Consider the following 18,948-nt stretch of genomic DNA (forward strand, 5'->3'; position numbering starts at 1 on the left):
AGTTATGTCAAAAAACATATCTTTTTTTTGTAATGTGTTTTTATGAGGAAGTTTGACGACTAAAGAGCTGGATTGAAGCTAGTGTGTAGATTTAATCTAGAAATATATAGTAGATACAGCCCTTATGGGACTACCATGTAGGTCTCACTGACGTTCATTTTGCACAGTTGAGTCGTTTCAAATTATGGTATTCATCTCATACAACCAACAGGCTCAGCAGAAGTGAGGGGGATGGGAACCATATCTGTCCAGCCGCTCACTGAGGCAATTAAATGCTGAGCGGTTTAAAAAAATAAAATCAGTCATCAACTCAGAATTGTGACACACAATTAATTAGGTCGCCAATGAATAGACGCGGTCAACAGATCAACATTCTTCATCAGTGATCTAATAAAGCTGACCAGACATTGGACATGGACAGATCACAGGATCGCTGAAAATCAACTTCATACATTATGGTCCATGAGCATGTCCCTTAAACTGGAAAAATGTGTTGTGCAATATTTAATTGTAGTTATGTATTTCTATTGTTGATAAACCATGTGACTCGGGCCCTGGCAAACATGACCCTTGATCCAAATTTGGTTGTCCACCCCGGTCCCTGTTTGGAATTCCAGGTATCCAGGGTGACCAATAGTGCCTGTTTACACTTCCAATGTTCTTTACAAAAGCAGCCATTCCTCTCATCAGGCAGAGATTTGCAGTGGGAGAGGGGAGGGAAGACCCCAATGCCTAATGGGTAAGATTACTTTTATTAGTATGTTTTCATGTTGTTTATTTATCCTTTAAATTATTCTGAAGTTGGACAATACAGACAAAGTAGGGAGATTCAAATCATTTTTCCTGGGGGTCAGGCCCATTTCAGTGAAGACAAATCTGTTTCTGTTTAAACTTTCAACAGAGAAAACACACACACACACACTATACTTAGTTGAGTTTGCAACACTTCAGTGGCCAAGGACTGTTCCTGCACCTAACAAGATTATAGAAGAAAGTGGAGGATATGACTTTCATTGTGGTGCATTGTGAGGCAAATCAACTGTGGGCAACCCCACTGTGTTAGCTGGGTTCTCCTGCTGCTCTGAATACTCACTCACTCAGTGCTGAGGGAGCAGTGATGCATAGGATCCCCATAAATCAACTGAGCCTGCCTGGTGCTAAAAGGCTTCTCTCTCTCCTACTGTGGAGTTCAAATCTACCATAACCCAAATCGTACTGTATGAGACAATGACTATAAGACAATGACTATAAGACAATGTCAAACATTTAAGGTTGAGTAATCTATAAGGGAGATCACTCAATGAATGCAGGCAGCTTTCGAGTTCAGTAGAAGGGCTTTGGCTGCCGTGTGATTCGCTGAGCCTGTCTTGCTGGGAGTGTTGCAGCTATAGAGATCCTGTTAAATTGCTAAGTATTCTAATTCCTAATTCTATGGTTGCAGCATTCATCACCATGGCAACTCGCCCTTGGTCATCCCTTAGTCAATTGGACCCGATGTTTATACATGGTTGATTTTATGGTTATGACATCCATACGCAACTGGTGATTTATGTTTCCCTTTGTCTTAGCACACAAAATTCTGAAAATGTTTATATTGTTTTGCTGATTAGTCAAGCACCAACTGCCGTTTGAAAATGCAATTCATATGATTGATATAACCATTGGTCAAGAAAAATGCATGAATACCATCAGTATATGGATTTTCCTCAATGTACCTCACATATTCATGCATCCTTTGAACATGGATATGATTTCCTCAACTGGTTTTTAGCTTTGTAAGACCATTCCTGGTCAGACTCTGGCCAGGGTAGCTCTCTGAGACCTCTGAGTTCCTCTGCTAGGTGCAGGAAGAGACCGAAGTTAATGGTAGAACCATCCATGCCCGGGCTCTCATGATTGAGCACCTGTTTCCTTTGAATAAGTCATGTTGCCTTTTTTTCAGATGAGAGGGTCTTTTTTTTAAAATACAATAGCTTCAAATGGGCAAGCTGCAGCTGGAATAACAACTGGAAGGAAGTGTTCACTTTCAAACAACACTATAATTAGGTTACCTTCTTGCAGATGAAGCGATGTGTTTGAGTGCATATTATACAGCAGATAGTGTCAACATTGATTGGATTATTTGTGTTTAGCCAATTGACACTTTGAAACTGTATTATTTATTCACGCAGTGCATTCATTCTGTGCATTCAAATGGTGAATATGTCATTGCAGTGCACAGGATATAATTATGTTCTAAATGTATTATATATGTATTATCATTTAGAATTAGCACTTCTTGGGGATATTACAAATTGACCTTATTACCTGCGATGAGCCTTACGATGCTATGCCAGAACAACCTGAGAGACACATGGAGAAATTGCATGGCTTTGTATCGAGGGAAACACAATCCTGCAGTTTGAAGTGAGAACAAAGGGGAGTCCCCCAGAATTCCCTGCGTCATCTGCTGGACCTGCCTGAGAAAGAATGCCGCAAGGTCCCACTCCCCTCATTGTTTATTCAGAGGCACACCACCCTCCCAGGAGTCATAAAAGGGAGGCAGTCCTTTGTGAGGGGGACCAGAGCAGATTTACTGCCAGGGGTTTCTCCACAAAGGGCTGTGCCACTGTCACAACAGGAGTAGATCAGGAGCTCTCCCTTTCACACAGTGTGATTTAACACCACGCTTCACACAGCTACTGGTGCCTCTCTGGCCGGAGACTTTTCACTGTGGCTTTTAGTGTCACACACACTCACTCACCAGACCTTCACACACTTTTAATGAAAAGCAGTAAGCGCTCTGCGGCTCAATTGTTAATAGCTGTGACTGATGTTTGTGTTTTTCCAACTGCATTTCCTAAAATATATAACCTTGATAACAAGCTTCAGAGTTTAATATTTTTGTTTACACATTTTGTATTATCTCAGAAATCGATTGATCTGAAGTGATGCAGGGAGAACTGTGCAGTGGGGTCACAATGGTATGTGAGTCTGTGCTCTCTGGAGTTTCATGGTGAATTTGTCTCAGGTGACACTTTATCTCGCCTGTTGGAGATGTCAGACTGAATTAAGATGCGTATGCAAACATAAGGATGATAAATCTGTCCAAGTGATGTTTTTATGAGACCAAAGAACCACCTGATATGCAAGTAGCCCAAATATCTCCCCAAACACAGATGTAACAAAATCCTGTGAGAAATCATTATGATGCGATCATGTGACTATTTATTAGAGCTACACCAAAGAATCAAACTTAAAATGGATGTCATCAATTAGAATGCATTTAAATCCCTTTGAACCACACTACACTCCCATTTCCTCATATTGAGACTTGAAGACACAGAATGACAAGAGGCTAAGTGTGTAATAAATGAGGTGAACAGATGGCGTGGTAATGAATGAGGAGTGCTGTACTCCTTAGTGGTCTAATGGTGCATCTGTCATTGCATTGCATTGCAGTGACTAGTCCAGGATTGTTAGATGGGGTGTAACGGCAGTTGTCTAAATGCCTTTATGAGTGCCAAGCCTGCTGTGCTCTTTGGGCTCTGTCCGATAACTTCTGGGTTTGGTTTCTTCAACCAGTTTTGATTTCACCACTGTAACTTCAGAAGCCAGCCCTCCAATCTCAAAAGCAGCATGGGTTCCAAACAGCACTGGTATTAAGATGCCTTAACAAAGCAATAAAGTCTGGTGGCAAAACATATTTAAAGTGGTAAAATATATATATACATAATAAACAATGTTTTATGGAATATAAAGTATATAAAAATGTACAGGACCAGTCAAAAGTTTGGACACACCTACTCACACCTAGGACACACCTATTCAAGGTTTTTTCCTTATTTTTCCTATTTTATACATTGTAGAAAAATTGTGAAGACATCAAAACCATGAAATAACACATGGAATCATGTACTGTAGTAATCAAAAAAGTGTTAAACAAATCAAAACATATTTTACATTTGAGATTCTTCAAAGTAGCCATCCTTTGCCTTGATGACAGGTTTGCACACTCTTGGCATTCTCTCAAACAGCTTCACCTGGAATGCTTTTCCAACAGTCTTGAAGGAGTTCCCACATATGCTGAGCCCTTGTTGGGTGCTTTTCCTTCACTCTGTAGTCCAACTCATCCCTAACCATCTCATTTGGGTTGAGGTCGGGGGATTGTGGAGGCCAGGTCATCTGATGCAGCAATCCATCAGTCTCCTTCTTGGTCAAATAGCCCTTACACAGCCTGGAGGTGTGTTGGGTCATTGTCCTGTTGAAAAACAAATGAAAACCAGATGGAATGGTGTGTCGCTGCAGAATGCTGTGGTAGCCATGCTGGTTAAGTGTGCCTTGAATTCTAAGTAAATCACAGACAGTGTCATCAGCAAAGCACCCTCACACCCTAACACCTCCGTGCTTCATGGTGGGAACCGCACATGCAGAGATCATCCGTTCACCTACTCTGTCTCACAAAGTCATGGCGGTTGGTACCAAAAATCTCAAATTTGGAGTCATCAGACCAAAGGACAGATTTCCACCGGTCTAATGGCCATTGCTCGTGTTTCTTGGCCCAAGCAAGTCTCTTCTTCTTATTGGTGTCCTTTAGTAGTGTTTTTTTCGCAGCAATTCGACCATGAAGGCCTGATTCACGCAGTCTCCTCTGAACAATTGATGTTGAGATGTGTCTGTTACTTGAACTCTGTGAAGCATTTATTTGGGCTGCAATTTTTGAGTCTGGTAACTCTAATGAACTCTGTGTCTTTCTTTCCTGTGGCGGTCCTCATGAGAGCCAGTTTCATCATAGTGGTTGATGGCTTTTGCGACTGCACTTAAAGAAACTTTCAAAGTTCTTGAACTTTTCCGTATTAACTGACTTTCATGTCTCAAAGTAACGATCAAATGTCATTTCTCTTTGCGTATTTGAGCTGTTCTTGCTATAATATAAGCAAATCTGTGAAGAAAGGCTCTCTCATCTGTGGAGATCCACCTGTCTCTTCCCAATATCTCTCAGGTTACCCCGTACCGTTGACCTGAGACAATCTGGCATAGCAAACTGACCTCTTCTGACATCTCCTATTACATACCCACCCAGGGCTATAGTGGACATGAAAGCCCTGCCTGCTGTTTATGTGGTTTCTTTTTTGGGTTTCTATACTAGTTTGGTAATGGGAGGCATACCTCGTAGGTCAAAGGCCCTGGTGACTTCATGGCCCTGGTGACTTCATGACCCTTTGCTACCCATTAATTTATCAAATCAAAATTCTGGACAGTAAGACAGAAAAATAGGCTATAATTATTGATGAGGATGCATAACATACAGTACAGCACATAGGGCACTATCAGTCGCCTTGATTTATGTCACAAAGCCATTAATTAATTTGCCACCTAATTTGGTAAATGGCCAACATAGATAAAGATAAATCATTTCTAAGCACATCTTAATTTCACAATAGCAATAAATTCAGTTGCATATAGCATATGAAACCGTATACTTAAAATCTTGCATTCTGTATGCGTGGATTGATGGTTTTCTCACGTGCTGATACCAGCTGCATGACCGCTATCATTAGCTTTTTTGGCACTTCCTCTCTCACTTTACCTCAGTCTCCAGCCTGGTATCAACACCGCCTTAGAGCTCTATAGCAGATTCAAACAACACTGTTGAAAAATCTGCACATGCCTGAGACTATTAATAGAGATGCTGGTTTCACATCTATATTTGACTTAATCAAATCAAAATCAAATCAAATGTATTTATATAGTCCTTCTTACATCAGCTGATATCTCAAAGTGCTGTACAGAAACCCAGCCTAAAACCCCAAACAGCAAGCAATGCAGGTGTAGAAGCAAGGTGACTAGGAAAAACTACCTAGAAAGGCCAAAACCTAGGAAGAAACCTAGAGAGGAACCAGGCTATGAGGGGTGGCCAGTCCTTTTCTAACTGTGCCGGGTGGAGATTATAACAGAACATGGCCAAGATGTTCAAATGTTCATAAATGACCAGCATGGTCAAATAATAATAATCACAGTAGTTGGTGAGGGTGCAGCAAGTCAGCACCTCAGGAGGTATGGTCCTAGGGCTCAGGTCCTCCGAGAGAGAGAAAGAAAGAGAGAATTAGAGAGAGCATACTTAAATTCACACAGGACACCGGATAAGACAGGAGAAGTACTCCAGATATAACAGACTGACCCTAGCCCCCCGACACATAAACTACTGCAGCATAAATACTGGAGGCTGAGACAGGAGGGGTCAGGAGACACTGTGGCCCCATCCGATGATACCCCCGGACAGGGCCAAACAGGCAGGATATAACCTCACCCACTTTGCAAAGCACAGCCCCCAAACCACTAGAGGGATATCTTCAACCACCAACTTACCATCCTGAGACAAGGCCGAGTATAGCCCACAAAGATCTCCGCCACGGCACAACCTGTATTGTTCTTAAACCAATTATCATTATCAATTCTAAGCATTATCAGTAATTATATTCAACTGGCCTTTCAATTCTGTGACATTACATATTTATACTGTACAGTTATTAATCACTGCTCAGAAAGTATCACCGTAAAGGGTAGTACTGTACACTGAGTGTACAAAACTTTAAGAACACCTTCCTAATATTAAGTTGCACCCCTCTGTATTGCCCTCGTAACAGCCTCAATTTGTCGGGGCATGGACTCTACAAGGTGTTGAATGCGTTCCACAGAGATGCTGGCTCATGTTGACTCCAATGCTTCCCACAGTTGTGTCAAGTTGGATGGACGTCCTTTGGGTGGTGGACCATTCTTGATACACGTGGGAAACCCAGTAACGTTGCAGTTCTTAACCCAAACCAGTGCACCTGGCACCTACTACCATACCCTGTTCAAAGGCACTTAAATATTTTGTCTTGCCCATTTACCATCTGAATGGCACACATACACTATCCATGTCTAAATTGTTTCTAGGCTTAAAAATGATTATTTAACCTGTCTCCTCCCCTTCATCTACACTGAGTGAAGTGGATTCAATAAGGGATCCTAGCTTTCACCTGGATTCACCTGGTCAGTCTACGTCATGGAAAGAGCAGGTGTCCTGAATGTTTTGTACACTCATTGTATGCCTGAGGTGAAGATGCACAGACCATGCCGGATCAATGGAATCTTAGAAATACCTAGACTGAAAACTTATTTGACTCATGCTTCACTGCCACTGAGCCAAATCACATTCTCCCAGGTAATGTAGCGTAGCCGCAGTTGTGGTGTATTGGGGTTGTGCAGCAGAGCATCAACAGAGTTGTGGGTGTTGATATGATCACGTTCTAGAAAAATGGTTGAACTGAATTCCTGTCTCCTGTTTCATCATTGTTGAATGAGACATAACAAAAGATTGGCGACGAGTAAGTCTGAACCTACAGTGCAGTGACAATTCTGTCCGGGAGGAGTCCGTTTATACAAGTTTTCCGTGGTACTGTCTAGGCTAATGTTAGGACAGTGTATTGATAGCAGTGGCAAGTGCATCGTCAAGCTAGCTAAGAGAGAGTTAGCATGGATGGCAGAAAATGATTCACTATGGACATCGGAGCGGGAAAACAACGTGGTTAAAAAGGGAGGAACATTCAGTGAGTAAAGGAAAGGAAAATGTATTCAACTGTGAAGACGAACATGGGAAGAAAACTGCTAAATTAGCAAATTTGAAGATGAAACGTTAGTTAGTGAAGTGAATGAAGATCACGTGACTAAGGAAACTCTTGCTGTGGTTGAGGACAATATTGAAGTGAGTGACAGGAGCTTATTGAAAAAAAAAAATGTCTGGAATTGTTGGAAACATTTGACAGTTTGATGAAAGTATTGAGCAGTGGAGCTCATATACAGAATGGTTAGAGTATTTTGTTCTTGCAAATTACATTAATGAGGACAAAATTGTGTTAACAATTCACCTCGCAGCCCGATACAGCCAGAGAGGCCCAGTAATAAGATGTATGGGGATATTGTGGAAATACTGAAATGGCACTTTTCCCCGAAACCACTAGTTATTGCTGAAAGGTTTAGGTTCCACAGAAAAACATGCTGCTGCGTTAAAGAAACCATCAGTGCACTGTGAAGTTAATGATGTTCTAAATGACACCATTAGAGACAAACAAGTATGTGGGGTACGGAGTAAAGCTACGCAGAAGTAATATGACCTTGACAAAGACCATTGAAGTCAGTGTGTCCATGGAACTAGCAGCTAAAGAGGCTGAGCAGTTAAGTTCATCAGGAAAAGTGCATAGACTTGCAACTGAAAATCAGAGACAGGGAAATCAAGGCACATGCTTCCGCTGTGGCAAAGTGGGACATCCGGCGTCTGTCTACATGCTGGTGTAAGGACAAGGATTGCAGAGCCTGTGGTGAACTATCACCGTGAGAGTCCTCACTGACGTCACAGTTCAGTTGAACGGACGAACTGAAAAGCTACCCCTCTACGTCGTACAAGGAGACTATCCATCACTATTGGGACGTTCGTGGTTGGAGAACATCATACTGGACTGGCCATCACTACAATGACACATGGAGACACAGACCTACCCTCCATGTTAAAGAAACATTGAGGAGTCTTTAATGGAGAACTGGGTAGTATGAAATATATTAAAGTGAAGATTAGCATTAAGCCAGACAGCAAACCAAAGTTTCCTTATGCTATCTGACCAAAAGTTGAGGCTGACTTGGATGCTTTAGTCAAGAACAAAGTACTGGAGCCGGTCAGCATGAGTAAATGGGCGACACTTATCACACCAGTCCTCAAGAAGGACGGTGGTGTCAGGATATGTGGAGACTTTAAAGTCACAATTAACCTTGAGTTGTCCGCTGAGCAGTATCCACTACTACATATCAACAATCCTTTTGAGAATTTAGCTGGGGGTCAAAAGTTCTGCCAAGCCTATTTGCAGATGGACGTGGATGAAAAGTCAAAGGAGCTGCTGACTGTCGTCGTACACAAGGGGCTGGTTTTTCAGGTACTGTTGTCTACCATTTGGAATCACAAGTGCTCCAGCACTGTTCCAGAGGGCGGTGAACCAGATCTTGTGTGGATTGCTAGGAGTACAGTGCGACCTGGATAACATCCTCGTTAGTGAGAAGGACAAAGAAGACCATCGATAAGAACTTGGATGAGACCTTACAGAGATTGACAGACTATGGACAGTGAGTTTGTAAGGATATACGTGCATTCTTCCAATCATGGGTTGAATACTCTGGACATGTCATCACGCCATCCAAGGTCAAGGCGATCTTGGACGCCCTAGCTTCTCAGAACGGGAGCCAACTACTTTCTTTCCTGGGGTTACTGAATTACTATGGACGCTTTATCCCGAGCTTAGCAACAAAGCTGAAGCCACTGCATCAGTTGCTTTGTCATGACAAAACATGGTAATGTACTAAACAACGCGAGGAAGCATTCATGAAAACCAAGGATGCACTCCTGAAACCTCAGGCACTGACACACTTTGACCTGTCATTGCCCATCCAACTAGCTGATGATAGTAGTCCATATGGTGTGGTAGAAATCTTGTCCCATATCATGCCTTCCGGTAAAGAGAAGCCGATCACTTTCGCATTGAGGACATTGAACGAAGCAGAAAAGTAACTAGTTATGCACCGATAGAACGAGAAGCCCAAGGCATAATTTTTGGAGTGCGGAAGTTTCACCAGTATCAGTATGGGAGGAAGTTCACCCTTCTTACAGATCATCGTCCACTGAGGAGCATCTTTGGACCGTATACTGGGATTCTGTCACTTGCTGCAAGGAATATGCAAAGTTGGGCTTTGTTGTTGTCAGCACACACCTACGACATCAAGTTCCGCAAGTAAGTACTGCACTGCAACACAGATGGACTTTCCAGATTACCACTACCTGTGGTCAAACCAGAGTCACACCAAGTGGACATCTTCTACTTCAAACAAGTGGAAAACGCACCATTCACTTCAACATAAGTGTGGAGAAACGCCAGAAATTACCTGTGTTATCTGATGTGATGGACATTATCATCAAAGGTAGAGCTGCAGGAGATGCTCCGGACCTGAAACCTGAGCTGTCGGTTTGTCTGCTGTGGGGAGGAGAGTTATCATTCCGTTTTCACTAAAGAAACCAGTGTTGCAACAGCTACACTCAGGTCATTGTGGAATGGTTCACATGAAGGAAATCACACGAAGCTACTTCTGGTGGCCTAGATTGGATGGAAGCATTGAGGAGAAAGCATTGACTTTGCAGGTCCAATCAAAGACAGAATGTTTGTCGTGGTCATGGATGCTTATAGCAAGTGGCCAGAAGTTGCAATCATGAGGTCTACTACTACTGAGAAGACCATTAAGAAGATTGGAGAAGTGTTTAGTCGGTTAGGATCGCCACTCCAACTTGTTAGCGACAGCGGACCACAGTTAGTGTCCCAAGAAATGTCCATGTTCCTACAGGTGAATGTGAGACAGCACATCAGGTCTGAAATGTATCATCCATTTACCAATGGGCTGATGGAGAGGTTCCTACAGACCATGAAACATGCCTTGAAAGTGTCTTAGGGTCAAGGGACGCTTGAACAGCTTTATGCTATCCTACAGGAACAAGCTGCACGCAACCACCAAGGCTTCGCCTGCATCTCTACTCATGAAAAGAGAGCTACGCACAAGCTTCAACCTACTCAAACCTCAGAACGCAAAAGAGACGAAGTGTGAAGTCAACAGAAGAGTCAAGCCATACATTGTAAACAGAGAGCAAAGGACAGAGCTTTCAATCCTGGAGAAATGGTCTAGCTAGGAACTGCCTCAATGGACAAATGTGGGTTCCTGCTACAGTCATTGCTCAGACTGGTCCTGTGTCCTACACTGTTCAACCTGCAGAGGACGTCATCTGGAGAAGGCACACAAATCAGTTACTGTCACATCGAGAGAACCACCAGTCGTGAGTGGTCCAGAACTGTTACTGGGTGACCCTCTGACCCAGCAGTCATCACCTGGGGGCTCACAGTCAAATTCTCAGGACACTGACTCAGCTGCATCCACGAGACTGTGACACAGGCTACTTGCATGCCTACACCTGTGACAATGCCACCGTCTAAAGACATTGTTATTGAAAGTCAGATTGACCGCGGTTACCCTATGAGAGATAGGCGGGCACCAAGACGCTTGGATTTAAGAGTTCATAATTGTTGTTCATAATAGGGACAATTTGACTCAGAAGCTATTCAACAAGTAATCTGGAATTCTCGTTCCTGACTTAGAATGGTCATGTAATTGACTTTGTGTTCCACAATATTGTAGTTTGAGAGGATAGATAATCAAGTTCCTTAGTATTGGAACTCAATATCCTGCTTTATTGCAATTATAAAGCATACATTGACTTGATGGAAACTATTTTAATATTTTTGTTGAGGAAATGCTGAGCATAACGTTACATACTGTACATACATGCACTGTACTATTTGTTCTACCTCATGAGATAACTGGATTACATTAGTAAAGAGACTTGCCTAATGGTATCTTGCTTTGGTCTTGTGATCTCCATTATTGTAATCTTTGTGTTCTGACACATCTTTGCTGTAACCAGTAATGCTTCTATTATAATGACCTGGCATAGGCACCTCCCAGTCATAGCCCCCCCCCCCCCCCTCAATTAAATTCAAAGCGCTTTATTGGATTGGGAAACATATGTTTACATTGCCAAAGCAAGTGATATAGATGATAAACAAAAGTGAAATAAACAAAAAATGAACAGTAAGCATTACACTCAAAGTTCCAAAGGAATAGAGACATTTCAAATGTCATAATATGGCTACAGTACAGTGTTGTAACGATGTGCAAATAGCTAACGTACAAAAGGGAAAATAAATAAACATAAACATAGGTTGTATTTACAATGGTCTTTGTTCTTCACTGGTTGCTCTTTTCTTGTGACAACAGGTCACAAATCTTGCTGCTGTGATGTCACACTGTGGTATTCCACCCAAAAGATATGGGAGTTTATCAAAATTGGATTTGTTTTCAAATTATTTGTGGCTCTGTGTAATCTGAGGGAAATATGTGTCTCTAAAATAGTTATACATTTGGCAGGAGGTTAGGAAGTGCATCTCAGTTTTCACCTGATTTTGTGGGCAGTGTGCACACAGCCTGTCTTCTCTTTGGAGCCAGGTCTGCCAATGGCGGCCTCTCTCAATAGCAAGGCTATGCTCACTGAATCTGTACATAGTCAAAGCTTTCCTTAATTTTGGGGCAGTCACAGTGGCCAGGCATTCTTCCACTGTGTACTCTCTGTTTATGGCCAAAGAGCATTCTAGTTTGCGTTGTTTTTTTTGTTAATTCATTCCAATGTGTCAAGTAATTATATTTTTGTTTTCACATGATTTGGTTGTGTTGCTGTCCTGGGGCTCTGTTTGTGTTTGTGAACAGAGGCCAAGGACCAGTTTACCCAAGGACCAGCTTGAGTTTGATAATCAGCGGGTATCGGCCTAATTCTGCTCTGCGTGGATTATTTTGTGCTTTACGTTGTAGGACATTTTTGCATATTTCTGCATGCAGAGTCTCAATTTGGTATTTGTCCCATTTTGTGAATTCCTGGTTGGTGAGCGGATCCCAGACCTCACAACAGTAAAGGGCAATGGGTTCTATAACTGATTCAAGTATTTTTTGTCAGATCATAATTGGTATGTCAAATTTTATGTTCCGTGTGATGGCATCTCTCAGATCGTTCACTGCTTTTGGAAGTTACATGTGGCGCTGATGTGTAGGCCGAGGTATGTGTCGATTTTTGTGTGCTCTAAAGCAATTGTGTCTAGATGGAATTTCTCTCTCTCTCTCTCTCTTTCTCACTCACTCTCTCTCCCTATAATCTTTGACTAGCTGAAATGGGAACAGATTTAGCTTTGAGGTCTCTACAATGCCCACATTGTTTTGTTCTCTGCAGTGAGAATAAGGCTCAGGTCAGTTCAATCTGTAAACCATCTTAAAGGCATGATCAAACACAATATTTTGTGAATGAGAAATAGGCGGCAAACATTCCATTGAAACATGTTAAGACCATGTGTATTTGATATGTGTGAACAAATGTACACAGGGTTGGGTTATCAATTTTTTTAAAATGAAGTATTCCTTGAGGCTAAAGTACACTCTACTCATCAATAATCTTTTCTTGCAGGACATGCCAACAAACTGTTTTCACGCCTTTGTCCAACAGAGAGAAGACTAATGCTCACACTTTGAGTCAGAAGTCTCCCAACAAGAGTGTTATGCACAGTGTTGTTCTCTAGTTCATCAGACAAGGCTGTGGGCAGAGTGCCCCTTACATGCTGACCACACCGCTCGCGCGTGTGTATGCACCATCGTGCGCATGTTGATTTTGAAGGTTGAAATATCAAAACGAACTCTGAACCAATATAAATATTGGGCTGTTATTTTACCTGAAATGGTCCTCTACTCCGACAATTAATCCACAGATAAAAGGATAAACCAGTTCGTTTCTAGTAATCTCTCCTCCTTCAGGAATCTTCTTCTTATTCTTTGGACTTTATATGGCGGTTGGCAACCAACTTTAAGGTGCATTATACCACCACCAACTGGACTGGAGTGTGGACCTCAGTTCATCTTTCAATCACCCACAATCCCCCAATGGGAGAGGCAGGACATGTTGCGCGTCAAGCGACACAAATAGAACCAAGTTCTATTTTAGTGTCTGACTACGCAGACTCTCGTTGATGCGCTCAAGCAGTGTGGGAGCAATGATTGAATAACAAAAATGTGTACATTTATTTTGCATTGCTCGCGCACGCGACGTGGGCAGTGTTGTCAGCATTTTAGGATGTCCTCAGCTCTGACCCAGAGTGGCTTTGACTCATTTTGGTATTTTTGGTATTTGGTATTTTATTAGGATCCCTATTTACTGTTGTAAAAGCAGCAGCTAGTCTTCCTGGGGTCCACACAAAACATGAAACATAATACAGAATTACATAATACAGAACATCATTAGACAAGAACAGCTCAAGGACAGATCAGCTCAAGGACAGATCAGCTCAAGGACAGCACTACATACATCATTCAATTGTTTTATATTCCCAAAATGTATTGAGAAGATAGCAGGGCATAGCTGGCACATTAGCTGTGTTCTTCCTGTAAGGGGATGTGCCAAGGAGCTGGCATGGTTCCCTGGGAGAGAAGGATGCCATTTCATTTGAGACATACTGTAAGTGTAGAGACCACAACATTTAGGAATAATTACTTATTCATGAACATTGTGTCCACCAGGTGTTATGAGTCAGAATGGTCATACATATTTTAGAAGCCATTCTCTTGTTGATGAAGGATTAGGAGCCTATCAAATTGACCATTGTCTATCAAAAGTATTCCTTGTTTTAAGAAGCTTTTAAAAGGAAAATCTTTAAGTTTTCTTATGGAGCCTGAATTTGAGAAGCTCCATTCCTTGCAGCTTAATGAAGAAAAAAAAAGGCTTGAGGCAAAGACTGGACAAGTCAGTGTGCCAATTCTACCTACAGTTTGAAGTTGGAAGTTTACATACACTTAGGTACACATTAAAACTAATTTTTCAAACACTCCACACATTTATTGTTAACAAACTATAGTTTTGGCAAGTCGGTTAAGACATCTACTTTGTGCATGACACAAGTAATTTTTCGAACAATTGTTTACAGACAGATTATTTGACTTATAATTCACTCTATCACAATTTCAGTAGGTCAGAAGTTTACATACACGAAGTTGACTGTACCTTTAAACAGCTTGGAAAATTCCAGAAAATTATGCTTTAGAAGCTTCTGATAGGCTAATTGACATAATTTGAGTCAATTGGAGGTGTACCTGTGGATGCATTTCAAGGCCTACCTTCAAACTCAGTGCCTCTTTGCTTGACATCATGGAAAAATCAAAAGAACTCCAAACAATTGTAGACCTCCACAAGTCTGGTTCATCATTGGGAGCAATTTCCAAATGCCTTAAGGTAGGTATCACGTTCATCTGTACAAACAATAGTACGCAAGTATAAACACAATGGGACCACGCAGCTGTCATACCGCTAAGGAAGGAGACGCATTCTGTCTCCTAGAGATGAGCGTACTTTGGTGCGAAACGTGCAAATCAATCCCAGAACAACAGCAAAGGACCTTGTGAAGATGCTGGAGGAAACAGGTACAAAAGTATCTATATCCACAATAAAACTAGCCCTATATTGACATAACCTGAAAGGCCGCTCCGCAAGGAAGAAGCCACTGCTCCAAAACCGCCATAAAAAAGCCAGACTACGGTTTGCAACTGCACATGGGGACAAAGATCATACTTTTTGGAGAAATGTCCTCTGGTCTGATGAAACAAAAATAGAACTGTTTGGCCATAATGACCATCGTTATGTTTGGAGGAAAAAGGGGGATGCTTTCAAGCCGAAGAACACCATCCCAACTGTGAAGCACGGGGGGGGGGGGGGGGGCAGCATCATGTTGTGGGGGTGCTTTGCTGCAGGAGGGAGTGGTTCACATCACAAAATAGATGGCATTATGAGGCAGGGAAATTATGTGGATATATTGAAGCAACATGTCATGACATCAGTCAGGAAGTTAAATCTTGGTCACAAATGGGTCTTCCAAATGAACAATGACCCCAAGCATACTTCCAAAGTTGTGGCAAAATGGCTTAAGGACAACAAAGTCAAGGTATTGGAGTCGCCATCACAAAGCCCTGACCTCAATCCTATAGAAAATGTGCAGGCAGAACTGAAAAAGTGTGCGTGAGCAAGGAGGCTGTCTCAGTTACATCATCTCTGTCAGGAGGAATGGAACAAAATTGGGAGGCTACCTAAAACGTTTGACCCAAGTTAAACAATTTAACAGCAACGCTAGCAAATACTAATTGAGTGTATGTAAACTTCTGACCCCTGGGAATGTGATGAAAGAAATAAAAGCTGAAATAAATCCTTCTCTCTACTATTATTCTGACATTTCACATTCTTAAAATTAAGTGGTGATCCTAACTGACCTAAGACAGGGAATTTTTACGAGGATTAAATGTCAGGAATTGTGAAAAACTGAGTTTAAATGTATTTGGCTAAGGTCTATGTAAACTTCCGACTTCAACTATATCTCTTTGTCTGCCTGGATTTGGGAGGTTCATTATCCAACTGATTGTCTTCACAGTTGACCTGCTGTTCATCCATGTCCAAACATCAGTAATACTAAAAAGCCCTGGCCACTTCGACATTATTAGCTAGATGCCCTAAAACATATGGACCTCTTTTGATTATAATTTGTCGGCATAAGAGTGTGATTATTGGTACATATACATTGATGAATAGACTACATGTATCTCTCAGTCCAGTCTCGTTACCAAATAGCCATTTCTGATCAATATTGGCTACAGCAAACTTTCATTTAATTTAATGAAGCTATTCATGAGGGTAGGTACTGCTTTCAATAAATATTAAAAAAATGTAATTGGTAAACATTTAGTTACGAGGTTTTCGACGATATGCATCGATACCAAATTCAGTGTGATATCAATACCAAATTCAGTGTGGTTCATCTTAGGGATGGATGTCCATAAGAGGGTTGTTTCAAGTTGATAGGCCACTGTGGAGTGGATTTACAGTGGATTAAATGGACAAGTAAAAACGCTATTTTTATTTTTTATAACTCCGCCATCTTTTGACCAATATCTTAGCTTTCTTAAACTAAGTTAAGACATGTACCATGGGCCTACAACATTTGGTCCTATGGTTCATGAGAAGTATTTTTTGCATTTTTAGCATATATGAGTATGTGCATCTACTGGCGGCCGTCTTTGAGTGCATCAACGTTATTTTTCTCAAAATCTTTAGGGACTATTGTGATGAGTCCATTTACAACATTTGGAGTGAATCTGAGTTTTAGTCAATGAGAAGATTTTTCATGATTATTTTAAGCATTAGCGTTACATAGTCAAAAAAGAGAATTGCTAATAGTTTCCTTATTTTTTAAAGATATCAATGCCAAACTGAATGTTTCATCACGGTAATGTCTTTGATGATCCTATATCGTTTCACGTTGATAGGCCACTGTGTAATGTATTTACAAAGGATTTAAATGGACGTGTAAAATCAGATTTCTCCCCAATTTCGATCTTGTCTCATCTTGTCTCATCGCTCCAACTCCCCAACAGGCTCGAGAGGCTTCCTCCGAAACATGACCCGCCAAACCACGCCTGCTTAACCTGGAATCCAGCCGCACAAATGTGTCGGAGGAGACACCATTCAACTGACAACCAAGGTCAGCCTGAAGTTGCCCGGCCCGCCACAAAGAGTCTCTAGAGCGCAATGAGCCAACTAAAGGTCCCCCGGCCCAACCCTCCCCTAACCCGTACGATGCTGGGCCAATTGTGCGCCGCCCTATGGGATTCCTGATCACGGCCGGTTGTGTTACAGCCTGGGATCGAACCTGGGTCTGTAGTGATGCCATTGCGATGCATTGCCTTAGACCACTGTGCCACTTGGGAGGCCGGATTTCCTGATTTATTAATAAGTCAGCAGTTTTTTCAGAGACAAATGTGTTCAGCATGAAGAAAGACCTCTACCTACAAAGTTTGCAGTCTCTTGGTCAAACAGGGTGGCGGATATGAGGATTTAAGTGAGACTGCTTATAACAGCGCCACCTATAGGCCAATCAGTGACATTATTTTTGGTTAGGCTGACCCAGTGGTCTGGTAGGCTGATCCAGTGGTTCTCAAACCTCTCCTCGGGGACCCCCAGCCGGTTCATGTATTTGATCTATTCCAGAACTAGCACACCTGATTCAAATGGTCAACTAACCATCAAGCCCTTGATTAGGTCAATCAAGTGAACTAGTTAAAGGCTAAAACAAAATTGTGAAACATCTGGGTGTCCCCGAGGAGAGGTTTGAGAACCACTGGGCTAACCTAACCAGTTAAAACTCCGGACCCAGCTGTAAAATGGTTTTATATGGGCTAGTCATACAAGTCATATGTATTTTTTTGACTAAACAACTAATGCGATTGGACAATAGAATTATCAGGGAATCTGTAATTAAAAATTTACTCACATAGTATGTCATCACTATTGTGTTGATTAATTAATTCCAGTCAATAATTTTGTATTGAAAAGGTCGAGGTAGTTAAGCCACCTGAAATTTGAATATAAACAACATTTTATCACATTCCCATTTTTCTTAACACAAATAAATAGGCATTTTTTTAGGCTATAAATGCATAGCTTGGGCTATAAATACATGACATTACTGCTTAATTTCCCCTGGCCAGAGGGATCAGAGCTCTAGGCTACCTGCAGCTGTGGTGGTTATCAGTAAACTACAGTTGATCAGACTGAAGCACAGATTAATTGCGCGTGAGTTGACAATGAGGAAAATCAGTCTAAACAACAATACTTGCTTTTGTGTCCATATTTTTTTAACCGAATAAAAGTGTTGGGGCATCTACATTTTTTTGTTAGTATCTCGAAATTTCGATTTAGTATGTCGAATTTTTGACTTAAGTATCTCGACATTCTGAGATAGTATCTACACTTTATATTGTTTTTGGTGGTGGGAATGGGCTTCCATAGTTATTTGACCATGTCAAGGGGAAAAAATGTCTAAAAATAATGGTAAATTACACACTAATAAACCTTAAATGGAAACTGGAATGAATGACGACTACTGAATGGCCATTGCAGGGCAAATCTAAATAAAATCAAACCCCAGAAAACTGTTGTGGGGATTTGCAAGGTGACGTAAGTAAAGGGTGGAGGGCAGCAGAGGAGTGTCACTAGTCAACACAGCCACAAATGGCTAAACCCCGTTTATTTCTACAATTTCTCTTCTTAAAATGTGATTTAAACATAACCCTAACCTTAACTTCTAATCGTAACCACACTGCTAATTCTAAACCTAACTCTAACCTTAAATTAAAAGCAAAAAGCTGATTTTTTTTTTGTTTTCAAGAATGTTTACCATAGCCAATTTAGACTTTGTCGATGTGTTAACTAGT

The sequence above is a fragment of the Oncorhynchus clarkii genome, chromosome 3 (assembly GCF_045791955.1).
Source record: "Oncorhynchus clarkii lewisi isolate Uvic-CL-2024 chromosome 3, UVic_Ocla_1.0, whole genome shotgun sequence".
Taxonomy (NCBI): Eukaryota; Metazoa; Chordata; class Actinopteri; order Salmoniformes; family Salmonidae; genus Oncorhynchus; species Oncorhynchus clarkii.